The following is a 16873-nucleotide window of genomic DNA, read 5'->3' as shown; positions in this document are numbered from 1 at the left end:
TGCTGTTTCTGACCTCCAGGAGTCAAATCCCCCTGGCCGTTGCCTTCCTGGGTTCCCACATGTGCTGCCAGCACCACAAACCGGCATTTGAACAGCCTATGCATTTAAATTTTGTCAGTAGCCTCAGCAGAGGAGGACAAGGCTTCACCAAGCTGCTGCCCCAGAACAGAGGCTGAAGTGATCACAAACCCTTTTCTTTCATCGCTAGCAAGGCTTGAAGGTGCTGGGAGAGATGAGGGGTGTGCTTCACTCCATCTGTAAGCCTGTTCTTCCACTGCAGGCACTCAGAGATCTACACTCTCTGCAGGCCTGCCTGCCTGCTCGGTTTATTTAGGGAAGGCTGCCGGGGAAGCCAAGAGGAGCCAAAACTCTGCTCTCACATTTCCCTGGGCTGTGACGATGCTTATTCCTGGAGAAGGAGGTTTGGGGGTGACTCAGAGGCGCTGGCACAGCCGGGGAGCCCTCAGCCCGTCACTGCCGCTCTCGCCGCTCCACCGCGGGCTGGACGCACTCGGTGCGCGCCTCATCCCCGGAAGGACAGAATCATCTCCCCGGGACTGCGCTGGAGCTCAAACCCCTCCCGTGCTCAGCACACAGTAAATAAGGACTGGGAGGCTGCCAGGATTCCTGCGCCGAGGTTAATGAATAAACAACCGCCTGCAGGACTCACTCGCCTCCTATTTTTAACATGCAATCTTCGATTGCATCTTCGAGAGACCTCTCCATAAATAACCATTCCCAGAGATAAAAGCATTGGATGTTTCCTTTGACAGAACAGAGATTATCAGCATTTAGACAGAAAAACTGCCGGTAGGCAAGCGGGCTCTTGCTTTTTGCAGAAAATGTTGCCTTTATAGTGGCAAGCAGAACACTGAAAGACAAGAAAATGCAAATATAGCAAGGGACATTCTGAAAATGGGAGCCCAGTCATGCCTTGTTTTCCGTATTTCTTCCTGGTGGGAGATGCTCTCATCACACACATCTCCAGGAAAACAATGAAGGAAGCTTAGAAAAGTGGGAAATGTTGGAAATTAGGAGAGCTGCCAGCACACCAAAGTCCCTCCTGAAAATGGGATATAATTGCTTGGTTATGGATGCAATTAGTATATATTCCACCTCAGAATAGTACCCGAGGTGAATAAAATAAACAGTTTCACAAACACAACTCCTTGGATTTCTGAGAGTGCCTTGGGTGGTTTGGAATGTCCAACGTGAGAGACAAGGAGGAGAAATCCTTCTGCACTTTGTGGGAATCCCTGCCATCCAAGGGGGCTCCAAGCACCTTGGAGTCATTTGTCACTTGTGAAAATCTAGGTCATTTACTCCCCTCCTCCTGCTCTGCTTTTTTCCATGCTAAATATAGAATGTGTTTTCTGGCTTCAGACTGAATAAAGTTGTTAATTACACTCTTTCCTAAAAACCTGCAATTGAAATTCACTTGGGGAGTCTCTGAAAGCTGGGGAAGGCTATTCTTTTTTATAATATTCTTTTGACGTGTCTTAGAGGAAAAAGAAAGAAAGCCCACTTGCTTTTAATTTCTCAGTTTTGAGGATAATGTTTAACAGAATTAAATCCTTTTAAGGGCTCAGCTATGCTCTTTGAAGCTAGAGGGGAAAATCCCATTGAGTTTCAGTGTGGGAGAACCAGCCAGATACTTTGGAAAATTATGTTAAACAATCTGCAGAGTGTTAAGTGATGCAAGAAAATTAATTTGTGCCATCATGAACTGCCATAGGTGAAAAAGATGGGAATCCTGAGTGTAGTCAGTAGGGTATAAAAATAACCAGGTTCTTTCAGGCTGTGCCTTGTCAGTCAGCTCCAGGTACAGGGTCTGGAGCAATCCCATCCTCAGTTCCTGGTGCTGTAAAAGCCCAAAGGTGTTGGTGTAACACACCTGCCTGCCAGGAACAGCAGGAGGTGTAACAGATGGATTGACATGCTCTGCAGATGGAAAGGGCTGCCTGGGTGAGATCAAATTTGTTATTAATTACAGAGCTATTAAACTGAAGGGGTGTCTAATAACAGAGTTAATTCCTTGTTCCAGTACTTTTGTCCTCGGAGCCCTGCAGGGCAAACCCTGCCTCCCTGAGCCACAAAGCTCCTCTGGTTCAGCTCTGAGCAGACCTGGCTCTGCCCAAGTGTTAGGGAACTCTTTTGGAACATACAAATCCTGTTCCCAAGTTCCTCAAGCCTTGGAGGATCCCATCTCCAGCTGTCCCTGGTGCTGGCCAGAGGCACTGGGTGCTTCTTGCTCTATCCCCAAGGACAGGGCAGCTTCCAGGCTGCTGGTTGGTGAGGGAAGAACTCCTTTATTTACAGTAGGGCCTCCAAAACTCAGGGATACAACATGCCCCAGCCATCCTCTGCTTATGGAGAGGGATGGGCACCTCTACAAAGCAGTGCAGCCTTGCACACCTGTCTGAGAGGGAGGAGGTGCCTCCTGAGCATGAGGGGAACCAGAACTGGCTTTATCAGACACCTCATTTCTGTGTCTTCAGTGAGTGGGATGATCCCAGGCCCTGGTCACTTGGTCCCTCAGGATGCAGAGGATTGAGAACTACAAAAGATGGACATTTCTTTAAGCTCCAGGGTGACAGCAGTGCAGAGAGAGAGACAGCGGCCTCAGTGAGGCCACTCCTGCAGCCCCACAGCAGTGGGGTCACTCCTGCAGCCCCCCCTCTGCAAAGGGCTCAGATGGACTCAGGGGTTCAGCTCAGGTCTGGGGGGGAAGTTAGACCAGGAGTTTGGGCAAGAACACAGAGCACAGCCCCCTTAAATCAGGCTGCAGAAGGTTCTGCAGCATATGGGGAGCATCAAGAGGCAGCTGGTTCTTTCCCAAACCATATCCCCATGCAAAGGAACGGCCTGGAGCTCATGGATGGCCAAGGCACTTGTGCTGTGCCTGTGCTGGTGGGGTGGGACGCCAGGCTCAGGTGCTGGTGGCAGCAGCAGTAGCAGCAGCTCCTCCAGGTAAGGCTGCATTACTTTTAAACTCTGGCAGCCCAGCTCTTCCCCTGCCTTTCCAGGCATCCTGCAGCCCATTCCCCTGCCTTCCACATGCCCCGTACAGGCGAGGCCCAGCATTAATGAGCCCTTGCATACAGATGAGCTGGCAGCCAGTCTGAGCTGCCACAGCCACACATAAAAGCCAAGGAGGGCCTTGGGCTCTCTTCCTTCGATGCAGGAGCTGCTGGACCCAAGTTCTGTGGACGTTCCCTGGTCTGGGGGACACGGGCAGCTCCTCTCCCATCTCCCTTCTGCAGGCACCTGCACTGGGTCAGACACAAGGTAAGGGGCTGTGTTCTGCTGTTTCCCCACCATCTTTTTCTAGAGACTGTCTCTTCTGTCTCCTTGCACAAACTTGCCATGTCAGGATTATAGCAGAGGAACCAAAAAATCCTTTTATTTTGTGGAATAGCATGTGTGAATTCAAGTCTGCCTTGTCACTGGCTTACCTCTCCTTGGGCAGTCCTTTGCCAGTTCTCTGCCTCCATATCTGCTCCCACTAAGCAGCTACTGAGGAGAACACTGCCAAGAAAACCTCTGCATCTGCTGGAGTCACCTCAGACACTGAGTGCAGATGATGGCAACTCAGGCATTGCTCCTCTCTGGGAATGCTGAGTGGATTTCTGATGGTGACATGGGGCTAGAAGGGCCTTAAACCTCAGCTCTGTGAAAAACTGGGGTGGGATAAGCTGGTACAAGCTCAGAGGATGATAGATTTATGTGGGAACTGCCAGCATTGCTGTTTAACCCTGTGTTAGCAGCAGCCACCTGGGCTTCAGAGTGACCTAAGTAACTCCAGAGTAACTGAAGGGCTAATTAAGTGTGTGTAAGTGGACAGTTAATGAGCATCAGCTCAAGGTTTCCACAGCCCTACGTGAACTGAGAGGTGTTTCAGTTCCCCAGAACCAACTGCTCAGAGCAGAAGTTCCCCCAGCTCAGCTGCAGGAGATTCTCAGAGCTCCAGGAACAAAGTTCTCAAAACTTCTAAAGTTAAAAAAAGTAACCACCCTTAAATTCTCTTCCATTTTGGGCATGACAATGTGTAGTGCGTGGTTCACTTCCTTAATCTCACAGTCAATTGCTTTTCTCAACCCCTATAAACATCAGCAGTGAAAGAGAAAAATCTGCATATGTGTTAGTAATAAATTTAAAAATCAGGGCATACCACTTAAGGGTTGACTTGTCAGAAAATGGTAATTAAAAGTGTTCCAGCTGACAGTGCTGCTTTAATGAATTATTAGTAATGTTCTCAGAGAACATTTGATGAAAGATACCATAAGAGCTCTTGCTTAAACAAACCAATTTTCTGCATCATGCAACTTCAGTGCACAAGAGGGGGGAAATCTCCCTTACAGAATTACAAAAATAACCAGGTAATGGTTTGAATGCTCATGAAGGAACAAGTGGCCTTTTGTACCCGTCCTGTATTTCCTATGCCTCAGCCTTCTTCCATAGTTGCTTACCTGAGAGCTGCCACTCTTAAGTCAAACTCTGTCACGAAAGCCCAGAGAGGTGCAGTGTAAGAGCTGCTCACAGTTACAGGTGTTCCCCACGCACAAGGCAGTGCTCCTGAGACAGGGACAGTCTTTGCCTCTGGATCTCTGATCCCTGATCACTGCTGGGCCCCACCAAGCTTTGCCTGGCAGAGTCTGGGGCAGCAGGACAAGGCTGCACAGAGCAAGGAATGAGGAGCTGGAGGTGGGTGCAGAGGCCATGGAACTCTAGGGCTTTTAGGATTTTAGGACTGTTTGAGTACCTAAATCAATTGTCCAGTGGCTCTTTGTGCCTTTTACTGCTTGGCATCTACTACAGCTCCTGTAGGAGGTCCTAAATTCCAAGCAGAACCAAGGTTGGCCAGGAGACATTGAGGGGAGAGTGTTGGAGACTTGGAAACACAGCCCTGATTAGTGGGAGCGGTATGTGGAGTGGGAAAGGATGAGAGCAAAGGGCACTAAGCCTTAATCGTGGATTTGTGTTTGGATGTGAAGGAGATGGTGGTGGGAGGTGGGGGAAGGAGACTCTCATGCCTTATTTTCTTGCCATGGGACTCTTGCTCGTTTCCAGCTCCATCCAGATTTGTTGTTTGTCCTTGACAGGAGAAATGTAAGAGTGCAGCTCTGGGAATTCACCTCCCTGGCAGAAGTCCCGTGGACCCACCTCTGCACTGGTGAGCAGCACATCCTGGGGAACTGCAGGGTTCTTGCAGGGGTGGTGGTGGGAAGGGCAGCTCCCAAGAGGAATTCAGGGCTCCAGAGGGCTGTTGTGGGTTCAGCACCTCCCCTCAGCCCCCTTGTGACCAAGACACATCCCCAAATCTCTGGATTACAGCAGGAATGAGGGCAGGTTGACTTTGGAATGGAACTTCCCCTTCCCAGCCAGGCTGCCCCAGGAGTGCCTGCTGTGTGTTCCCTGGGCACACAGTCCCAGAGCTGCACCAGCACCACACGCCCTGCCTGGGCTGCAGCTCAGCCTGCCCGCTGAGAAAAGGAGCTTTAGAGCTCAGTTCCAGTGCTCTGGGTGCCCCCAGAGATCTTCAGGAGTCCCCAGGGCAGGAGCTGGGAGCAGCACGGAGCTGATGAGGGCACAGCCTCCCTGCTGAGCCTCTCTCAGGTAAGGGCTTGTTCCCTTCTTGCTTTCACCCGTGTGGTGGTTTGAAGTGGCTTGGGTTTTGGTGAGGAGGAAAGCAGGGCTGGGATGTGGGAACCTGCTTCCTCTGCATCATTCCATGAGAAAGGCAAGGGAATTTAACTTGGCTCAGGCTTTAACAAACTCTCCCAACCACTTTCTGTGCTGTGGGCAGAACTGAGCCCAGAGGAACCCAGGACAGGTAAGAAGCAGCCAGGTACTGCTTGGAGCCCTTGGAATGCCCATCCCAAAGGGAAAACCAGGCAGTTATACAAGTGACATGTGCATCACAGGGCAGGGCTGCTGCGACCTGGATGCCCCCCCTGTGTGTGGATGTTTGTTAATATCCATCTCACTTCCCTTTTGTGTTTCAATTTGGGGGCTGTGTCTAATCTGGCCACCCTGGGTGAGAGGATAAGCCCTGAAGAACAGCTCCTTCAGCCCTCAAATATAAACTGCAGCTCCGGTGCCTCTCTTAAATGAGCTGCCTGGGCTTTTCAAATGTTTGAAAGGGTAAAGTGAGGTGAGAGTAAATCCTTCATGGGTTTTACACAACTTTAGAAGAACTCTGGAAAGCTCAAATAACATCCTGAGGTTTGCTGCATAATTGAATCCTACATGAAGTGGCACAACTGATAGAAGATTTTTAAAAGCTCATTAATGGCTGAGGTCAGAGCTTCAGTTTTGGAAGTAACTTAATCCCAGGTTCAACTTAGAACAACGAAGTTGTTAGACTTAGAACAACTAATTTAGTTCCAGGTTCAACTTCTTAACAGAAGCAGAAACTTAAAATAGGAATCTTGGTACCTAGAGCTGCTTGTGTGGCTGATGATCCAGGGAAGTTTGAAGCAATTCCCTTTGAAATGCCAGTTTCTGAGAGCTGAGAGGAATTCTGAGGCACCGGAGTTGCTTGAGTGAGTTCCCTCAGGTTGGTGGAATGAATCACCAGCACAGAAAATTCCATCAAGATTTAAGCTCCTAAATGAGTGGGAAGGATGTGAGATGCCTGGACAGGTTAAGCTGTTTTTCCCTGGAAATGAAACAGTGGGATAGATGTAAAGGAAGTCCAAGAGGTCAACATTGCTCTCACTTTTCTGTCTGGTTCTGTCTGGAACAAAAAGACCTCCTGCAGGAACTGCATTAGGTGCTGAACAATAAGAGGCAGAAAGAACCACTGGGCACTTGGTGATGGTGTGATTTAAATACAAAGCCTTGCACAGTGTGGGAGCTCATCATAAAGCTAAATTTAAGACTTTAATTTGCAAAAGGATCTGCAAATCAGCTTTCTGTTTGTCCCCCTCCAAAAGCCATTGAATATTCCCTCTGTTTCACTCCTTGCTGAGAATATTGAGATATTATACACATGGAACTTTTTTCCCTTCCCAAATAATAAACAGGTGCCTGCCAACATAGCAATGGGGCATCTCTTATTGGGACTCTCCTAAAATCTGTGCTCCATTCCAACTCTGATTACAGCAAGCTGATGCTGTTACCAGCCCACAGCTCCACACTCAAAAGGTCTCAAAACTTTGCAGTCATTGAATTTATCCACCCAACCCCCTCGTTCCTCTTCCATCTTATGAGCAGATGAGGAAACAGGGACAAAGGGGAGAATATTTGTCCCATAGTACACACAAAAAAAGTGGAAATTTGGGAATTCAGCTCAGCTATTTGGACTCTGGGGAATGCTTTATCACTTGACTGCACTTCCTAGGTCCTGCAGCCAAAAGCCATTTGATTAGGACAGATTAGTTTGGTTTTGGGTTAAGACAGAATCTGCTCCCTGAGTTTACTCCTTGCTGTGAAATAGCAAGGAATGAATGTACTGAATGCTGGTCTCTGACCTTGGTAATAAGTTGATTTAATTGGATTTGATTTTTCAAATGTAACATCTCAAGTCAGCCATAAACTCTGGAATTAGCATAGCACATCTCGGCACAGGAGAGATTTTCAAGCGGCAGAAGGAGATGAAGTCCGTGCCCAATGAATTTCAAATTACACTGAGGATGAACTCAGCCATATGCATGTCAAACCCAAATTGTGCAGGCTCGGAGTGCAGCAGGCAGCACAGTTATTAATGCCTTACATTTGCCATTAGGAATGCAAAGTAGCTGCTTTGCACCCACTTTGTTCTGACGTCTCCTCACATCAATGACCCATGTGACGGGTCAATAATTCACTCCGTGCACTCTGCAAGCCAAGAATGTCTTGCAAGTCAATTACACTCATAGAAATAATTAGGAGCACAAAAGTAACTGCAGGATTGTGATAGAAAAAGCCTGGGTGGTGAAATATTGTATATCCCAGGCAAAGCAGAGTGTTCCTGCCTTTAGATCTGCATCTCGTGCTCCCCAGCACCTTCCAAGGGCACTGAGCATGCCCCTGACAGCAGGAAATGGCCTGAAAAGAGGCAACTTCCAGTGCCAGTATTTCAGGGAATAACCAGGTTCCTGTATAACTAAAAGCTATTTTCTGTCTGCAGGAGATGTATAAAAAAGCAGGGCATTAGGCAAATAGCTGCCTGCTGAGATCTGATCCTCAAAATTGTTCCTGAAATTTGTTTAGCTTCCATGGCATTAAATTATAATAAATCCCAGGAACAGTTTAACCAATCTGCTGGGCACAAGCAGACTCTAATCCAGATGGACAAAATCTGCTTTATCAGACCCTGTATGAAAGACCACAAAATGCCTTTACCAGCTCTGAGTTCAGCTAGGAAGTTCTGCAGTCAGGCTGCTCACAGCCTAAATCTTGGGCTGAGTCTAAAGGCCCTGGCAGGGGCTGCAGGCTGTGCTGTGCATCCCTGGAATCAGGGCTGTTGTCCACACCTTGGGGCAGGAGCCAGGAAGAGTTGAGGGATGGAAATCGCTGAGAGGAGATTGGAATGGGACTAGATGTTGTTGAAAATCATGGGAATCAGGCCTGAGGAAGCAGAGTTGGGACAAAACCCATCAGTCCCAGTCTGATGGACAGGAATCCTCCCAGCCTGGTGCCTGATCTGTGACTGAGCCATGCAGCCAGCAGGTGCCAGCCTCAGGAGCTGCTGCACCTCCGGAGGGCAGGGCCAGGCAGCAAAAGAGGAGTGGGGAAAATCAACAGGCAGTGGCTGATGTGCTTCAGTGTCAGCTCAGCTCGTCACATGGGCAGACACTTAAAGGAATTCATAGGGCAGAAAACCTGCATTATCCAAAGGAAAAGTGCATTATCCAAAGGAAAAGTGCATCTGCTCAGGAATGCAATGAATCCTTTCCTTTTTGGGCAATTCTGTGGGGTCACCAGTGGTTTCTTTGCTTCCTGGATGTACCGTGAGAATGAAGAGGTTGCATTCTCCCCACCAGGTGCTCCCATTCCCTGTGGTGCCACTGTGGCCCACCTGGCTTTGACTGCAGATATCAGGGAGGATCTTTATGCATCTGAGATGAAAAGGGAGCTCAAAAGCTGAAGTCCACAATGTCTGCTAATGGAGAGCAGGTCTGGAATGATGTTTGTTTCACCACATCTGCTGGGAAACTCCTGAGTGAGAGGCAGGACACATTCAGAGGAACCGAGCACATGATCATGAAGCACAGGGTCTGTTAATGATCCTGTCTAAGAGAAACTGATCCTACACACAGAAATTCAGGAAACAAGGACAACTTGATTGGAAAACAAAGCCAGAGCCAGGAACAGAACAGTAGCAGAACTGAGGTAGAAAAGCCCTCTGTAAATGATGTATTTGTGGGATTTACTATGAGAGTACTGTTATTTAATGAAGGGGAGGAGAGGTGCTAAGTAATGAACAGCACAGGTCTCAGGCTGCAGTGCAGCCTTCAATTCCTGGCAAGCGAGACAGGTGGAGCTGGAAAAAGCTTCACACACAGTTCAGTGATGTAAATGATCCAAGGGAAGAGCTCCACACATACTTTGATCTCGAGAGAAAGCCTTCCTCACTTTGTTCTGTGTTTACATGAAGAAAAGGGTAAAATGTGAAAGAACTGCCTTCTGTGGGAAACAAATAGCAATAAATTCTATTTATAGCACACCAGTGCTCCTGAAAGATCTTAGGATCCCTGGCAGCTGTGCCCAGGGATCACTGCAGTTACTGCTGAAGCAACAGTAGTACTCTAACAGGGCAGGGCAGAGGGTGATAACACCTGGTGAAACCCCAGCCTCAGCCTTAAAATAGCCTCACAGTTGCATGTAAAGTAGAGAAATGATTCTTATTTCCTTTGCAGACAGGGAGCAGGAGTTAGAGATGGAAACATCTGAGCCCGCAGAGGCAGGGCCACAGCTTAACAACTGCTGTTTCCAGGCCAGTGGATCCTCACATGAACAATCTCAGGGGGGGCTGGGGAGTGCAGCTACCACCTCTCACATCCTACTGAACATCTCCAGGCCTTTCCTCTCCAGTCCTGCTGGCTGGGAAGTGCTCAGGGCTGGCATCCCCTATGGAAAGCTGGCAAAGCAGGGTTTGAGCCTGGCTTATCCAGACCAGTGGAACAGACCTCTCTGCTCTGCTGGGGTTACTGGCACCAAACCAGCACAGCACAGGGGGAGTTTGGCTAGATTGGAAACCAAAGTCACCTTGATAAACACCAAAGGCTGGGCTGCTGGAATTCCAGCCTGAGGTGAGGACAGTGCTCCTCACATTCCATGAAAATATTCCCTGTCTGATGGGGTTTCCCCTGGTGCTGTAAACAGGGGAGAGATGGCAGCAGAGCAATGATCCCCAGGGTGGCATTCACACCAGGGGTACCAGCAGCTTTTTGGAGGCTGCACCCTAAAAACATAGGGCAGCTCTTCCTGCTGCAGTCCCACAAAGAGTGGTGGTTTGTTTGCCTGTCCCTTACTTTCCTCAGGCTCACACACAGGGAGTATCCCCAGGGCACATCAAACCCTGCCCCAAGGATGCAGTTTGGCCGTGGCAGGGCCAGCCAGGCCCTTGGGTGTGTTCTGAGGTCCCCTTTACTGTGTCTCTGCTCCAGAGCTGGAATGGGCTGCCCTCTGAACTACCATAGGGAGAGTTTCTGCCACACAACATTTGCTGTCTTGTTTTTGTCCTTGTGCAGAGCCCAGACAGAGGGGCTGCAGTGCTCCTCTTGTGCCCTGAGTGAGGAGAACCTTTTCCCAACCCACAGAGTTCCCCAGTGCTGAATTCTTTGCCCCCAGCCCCAGAGCTGGGGCCTGTCTGGGGCAGTAGCACAGCAACTTCAGCTTAAATTCACTGGCACTTTGGCAAGAAAGCCTGTACAGGACAGTGCTGGGTGCTGAGCTATCCTGACAGCAGGGCAGTGTTGGACCTGTCAGTGCTCACAGGTGGCTTTGCCTTGGCAAAGTCTGTCCCCTGCCATGTCCCCAAGCCCAGAACCAGCTGCCTTTGGGTTTGACATTGACATTGCCAGCCTAGAGAAACAAAATGGGAGTTAATGATTCAACCCCTTAAATGCCTCAGCAAAGGACACCAAAATGGGGAACGTGCAGAATTGGCTCACATGACTCTGCCCATTTTCCCTGTGGCTTTTCAGGGGTGTTTATGCAGCATTTGCCTTCCAGCCCTCACTGCTGAGGGTTCACTGCATTCAGATCAATTCCACATGTCCAGGTGAGAACCCACTTCCATCTGCCCTTCTCACACGTTCACAGGGCAGTGCCTTTGTCTGGCAACACAGAGCAGAAATAGCCACACAAAACCTGCCTTTCTCCATTAAAAATTTCAGCTAAAAGCAAACTGCTTTATGTTCAAGGCTTCTCAGCCCATCAAAATCAGTTCTCTTAAAGCAGAACACAAATCTAGTACAACACTGGGGGTGAGTTAAATCCCTAATTTTTTTTTTCTCCTGCAACCACGACATGTCACACACAACTCTACCACAATGAGAATTATTTGCAGGGATTTTTTGGCCAAATTAAAAATCTCAAATTATACCATTTGCTTGAGAAGTCACTTCTCCTAGACAGTAATTTCCTACTAAAACATGAATATTTTCAGTGGAAACCTACTTGTCTGAAAATAGAAATCAGTTCTGTTGAGAAATCCTGCTGGAAAGACAGCTCAGCTCCCAGTTCTCTGTGTCCAGAGGCAACATCCCAGCGTGGCTGCACTCTGGGCTGGTGCCTGGGAATTCTCTATCCCAGCAGAAGCTGCAGTGGGAGGTTCAGTCCAGCTGTGGAATTAATCTGGCACTGCAAAACTATCCAAGAATGATGTTTTCTCTGGTGCCTGTGAAGTGATTGTTGCTGGGTGCTGGCAGAGGTGTTTCCAAGTGCTGCATTCCCTGAGGGATTGTGGGCTAGGACAGGAGGAAATGCTGCTTCTGTCCCCTACCAAACCCTTCCCAGTGTTTGTGGGTTGTGTCCTTTGCTCTCATTTAGCTGAAGCCTTTAACTCTCCCTCAGCCCTGGATTAATTTATTAATTTATGTGCAGCACTAATTACAGTATTATTGATTGCTAACAATGACAGTAATGTCTTTATTGCTGTAAATCCTTTATTTATACGTCTGAAGTAAATATTTTAACCTTTGAGGACCCCAAATACCCCTAAGCTTTCAGAAAACAAGATTTGCTTGAGTCCCCAGTGCTGCAGTCTCGATCTTTCATTTATTCACTGGCCTACGTTCCCACGAGGAATTATTTCTTCCTCTCAGCTTTGTGGGGGGAACGGCAGCCCCTCCTTTCAAACCATGGGCACGACATTCCTGGCTGGAATTAGTGACTGTTTGTTATCACAGAAATATGATTGGAAAGTGGCCAAGGGGCACCCAAATCACTGGGCCTGCTCAGGTGCCAAACCCCACAAAACAGGTATGAAGCACAGTGAGAAGATCTCAGGTAAGGCAGGGGGACAGAACCCCCCTGGCAGGGCAGGGCAGGGCAGGGCAGGGCAGGGCAGGGCAGGGCAGGGCAGGGCAGCCCTGCCTGAGTGAGGTGCCTGAGTCCCCTGAGCAACCAACTGCTCCTGCAGAGTCCCTACATCCCACAGATGTCAGAGCTGGCATGGTTCTGTTCCTAAAAGCCAGGACACGAGGAGGGGGAGGGAGGGGACAGGACATGTCCTGGTTATGTCCCTGCTGGGCTGGGCCAGTCCTGCTCCATACAGCTCTGAGACAGGAGGATGGAACTTCCCCCTTCTCCCATCCGAGGGGGTAGTTTGGTACTTCAGGGGTTTCTTCAGTGGGTGCTCCCACAGAGCTGTGTGCTCCCACAGAAATCTGGGCTGGGGGACACCTCTTCCAAGGATATTCCATTTTCCCAGTGGGTGTCATGGACTGATGGCCAGCCCTCAGGCAGGCAGGCAGGCAGGCATCCCTTTGCCTCTCCTGCATGGAAAAGGGCAGCTCGGGCACCTCACAATAATTCTGTTCAGCAGGAGAGGGGGCAAGGCAGGGGATAAGATCCTTTGGGGTATCCACTGGAAATTCCACTTGGGCTTTAGGCAAATGCAGTCACTTGGGCTGGAGCTGTGACAAGACTGCAGCTTAGCACTGAGCCGGATGGAAGGATCACATTTCCCACATGGAACTGGCATTTCAGGCGGCACTCTGGAGGCACAGCCACAGTGCTCAGCGCTCCAAGCTGCTGCAAGGGATAAATATTCCATGGTGGCATTGCCAGGGCCAAGAAGGAACCTTGCCAGTGCCAGCAGGTCTGGTCCCTTGGCAGATGTGTCCTTCAGGAGGATGCTCAGAGGATGGTTCAAATCAGGTTCTGTACAGACAGACCCCAAGGCACACTGGCTGCTTTAGGGACCTTAGATTTTCTTCCACTCCCAATTGATTCAGCTCTCTGTGACAGTCCTTGATTCTGATTTTGGTATAAGCAACAAGACAGAACGGTGCAACTGCTATCCCCTCCCAACGGGACCATTCCTGGTTCATCCCATCCCATCCCATCCCATCCCACAGGCTCATTCCTTCTCTCCAGCCCAGCCCAGCCCATCCAGGCTCGTTCCTGCTCTGCCCAGGGCAGCTGGCAAAGGGCAAATGAGCTCTCCTCCCCAAAGGGCTCAGCAGTGAAGCAGCCAGCAGATAATACACCATGAGAGTAAGTGCTAGAGTTTGCTGTTCTAATAAAAATGGATTTGATAAGGTATTAGGAATTGGATATTTCACATACTTTGTTCAGAGAAAGTTCAACAAAAAGAAAAACACAGAAAGGACTGAAAGAAGATCTGAGTTTTGCAAAGAACTGAACAGGATTTGAAAAAAAATAATCCTTTAACTCTGTATCCCCTTTCTTCTACCTAAGCTGCTTAGAACTTCCTCTGAATCCCTAACAAAGATGTATTTCTACAGCAGGCTGCGGGCTCAGGGAGCTGCTCTGTCTCCCCCTAATGATCCCGTTGTGCCAGCTTGGCTCCCACAGCACTGCTGCCAGGAGGGAATGAGTGTGGAGCCACAGGCACCAGAACTACAGGGAAAGAGCAGAAGGAACCTTGTTCTTGTCAGGCCCCAATCAAACATTCAACACCTTTTCCTTCCTTCCCCCTCTGATCTCCTCAGGAGTGCACGTGGCTGGGATTAAAGCCAATTCCCTGGACTGAAATTTACCCAAGGGACAACTGAATGTTGTTATCCCCCCACATCCAAAATTTTTCAAAACAGACCAGTTGAAATGAAGTAAGAGCAAAGAGAAGCACTCAGTAACATTCCTGAGGGAGCAGAGGAACTCCATCTGCTCAGGAACTGCAGGGATTGGTGTCATTCACTTGCAGGGCTGCAGGGAACAGGCAGAAATACAGGTAGCAGATATTTGGGATGGAGGCAGTGCTGGACTGCTTGGAAAGCTGAGAATGGAAACATGAAAGTTTCTGCTTCGTCTGGTGATCACTGGGAAATATGAGACTGGGCCAGGGAAGTGGGAGCTCCTCTTTTCACAGCTAACCTTGACAGGTTGTGTTTACTCACAGAGTTTTTATTGGTGAATGTTCCCCTGTGCAGGAACTGGAGAGTGCACCCTCTATGAACACTTTGTGCCTGGGGGCAGCAGCACCTTCCCCAAGCCCCACAGCACAGAATTCCCCACTCCAGACAGACAGCAGTGCCTTGGTTATTTGGGCCCAACAGGAAACAGATCCTGGTAAACATTAGCTAGGATGTAGCTGGGCACCTTTGCTGATTTGAATTAAAAGGCCTTTAATTGCTGTATTATATAACTTGCTTTATATAATCTTCTCCAGACAGTCGGTGATATACTCACAGCATGCTTATCCAGAAGGGAGTTTTTCTCCTACTGAAGCAAATCAACACATTTCAGCTGTGTGTGGGGGCAAGGGATTTGTTGAAAGGAGGATTCCTTTGTCATCCTGCCTGAGGAGAGGTGTAATTCTTCTGCCTCTTTGATCTGCTTGGGGGTAGCTTAAGCAGGGGTTGTAAAGGAGCCTCAGAAGGGGCCATGGATGATTTAAAGAGGCAGGAGAAGATTGGTGGAGCTGTTTCAAGGATCCAGGCTGAGTATCTTGTTCTCAGCTCTTCTGTGGTTGTTATCTGTCCAATTGCATGTCCAGATCCTCACTCAGATTCCAGGAAGTTTCCAGTGGAGGCTGGATCAGAACTGTGATAGTAGTTTATCATCACCCCTCCTGTGAGGACATGGGCAGATTATTCCTGCAGATTTCTCCCTTTCACACCTATTCCCGAGGTTAGAAGCCCCTCTCTGCCTTAGGAGTGCTTGTGCAGTTCACAATGTACAAAGTGAGGCATCCCAAAATTTCACCCTGCCATTCTGGTAAAGCCAATGTTCACATCCCTGCAGAAAAGGAAAAAATGAACATAAGGGCCAGCTAAAGTTGGGTGCTTTTGCACAGTAAGTCTAAACCCCGGAAAATTTCTTGCAATAATGTGTTACACAGGAATATTTTATTTCTGCTCAAACTATGCATTAGCACGGACATATTAAAAGTGCATCAGGAAAATAAAACTTGAGAATTGTTCAGGAAAGTGTGACCTCATTCCCCTTTCCTCAAATACGGGCTTAAAGTTTAACCTCTGTCAGCTCCATTTGCAACCAATAAATTCAACAGCAAAAGGGTGAAAAGGTACAGTACAAAGTGACCTTCATTTTTTTTCTTTTATTGAGCAGGGGAGGAAGGTGATTCAGCCCAAGTGCAGAAAGAAGGCAGCTGTAAGAGACATAGAAATAAGTTTATTCTTAGGGCTGCTGATACTAACAAGGACATTAAATAATAGAATTACTTCTGGCTTTACAAAATGCAATTAGTTTATACTTAGAATCTGTCCTTGATAATTAAGTATTTTCTCTTTGCTATTGATTGACACATGTGAAGGCATTTTCTGGTGACTGTAACTGGGTCTGATGGGAAGATTTCTGATTTAGCCAGCTGAGACATCAGGCAGCTTCTCTAAATTAATATTACAGGGTAGAGGGACATATCCAAACAGCAATTCTTGACTTCATAAAGCTGTTGTGGTTGCAAGGGGGCTCTCAGAGGGGGCACTGGGTGCTCTCCTGTGTCAGCTGTACAACTGGCACACACACTTCTGCAGTGTTTAAATGGCTACAGTTAAATGAGACAAATTTCACAATAAACCCCCACCAGTTAACCACTCTAATGGCTAACTTGGGATTATCCTCATTTTGGATATATGAAATTAGAGCTTAGGAGGGGCAAACAGCTCTTGTCACAAATACTTAAGCACATGAGATCAAGCAAAATTTGGACAGTCCACTTGCCACAAATTTGAGCCCAAGCATTTTGCTGCTGACCAAAAGGAAGCCTGGGTGGGCTGGTGATAGGAGGCAGGGTTTGAGATAAGGCTGTAGCATCTTTAGCTTGCTCTAAAAAAGTCATTCCTAAGGCTTGTTTCACTGCCCCTTCCTGTTGGGAAGGTGAAGTAACAACAGAAACACAAAGCCCTCAACATCTCCTGATTCCAGGTGCACTCGCAGGTTTTCCCAAAGGAAGAATCCGCACGGCAGCTGCAGGAACCCCAAACCCTCACTCTGGGTGGGGATTCTCCTCCTCAGAGACCCAGCAGGCTCAGAACACCCCTGTGTGAGTCAGCACTGGGAATATTTTCCCCTCAAGTTCTTACTTTGTTGGGAAGCTGCAGCATTTTGCCCCAGGATACATGATCACAGCACACGGCTTGTTCAGCCACTCGAGAAGGATTTTGTTCAACAAAAGCTAAATAAAAAGACACACAGGGGTCTCAGGCGGGCTCAGTGTGCACTCTGGCAACCAAACACATTTTATGCTTCAAGGGTGATAAACTCATAAATCAATTATTTCTAAGAACTCTTA

The sequence above is a fragment of the Prinia subflava genome, chromosome 22 (genome assembly GCF_021018805.1).
Source record: "Prinia subflava isolate CZ2003 ecotype Zambia chromosome 22, Cam_Psub_1.2, whole genome shotgun sequence".
NCBI classification, from domain to species: domain Eukaryota; kingdom Metazoa; phylum Chordata; class Aves; order Passeriformes; family Cisticolidae; genus Prinia; species Prinia subflava.
This window is presented reverse-complemented; position numbering follows the sequence as displayed.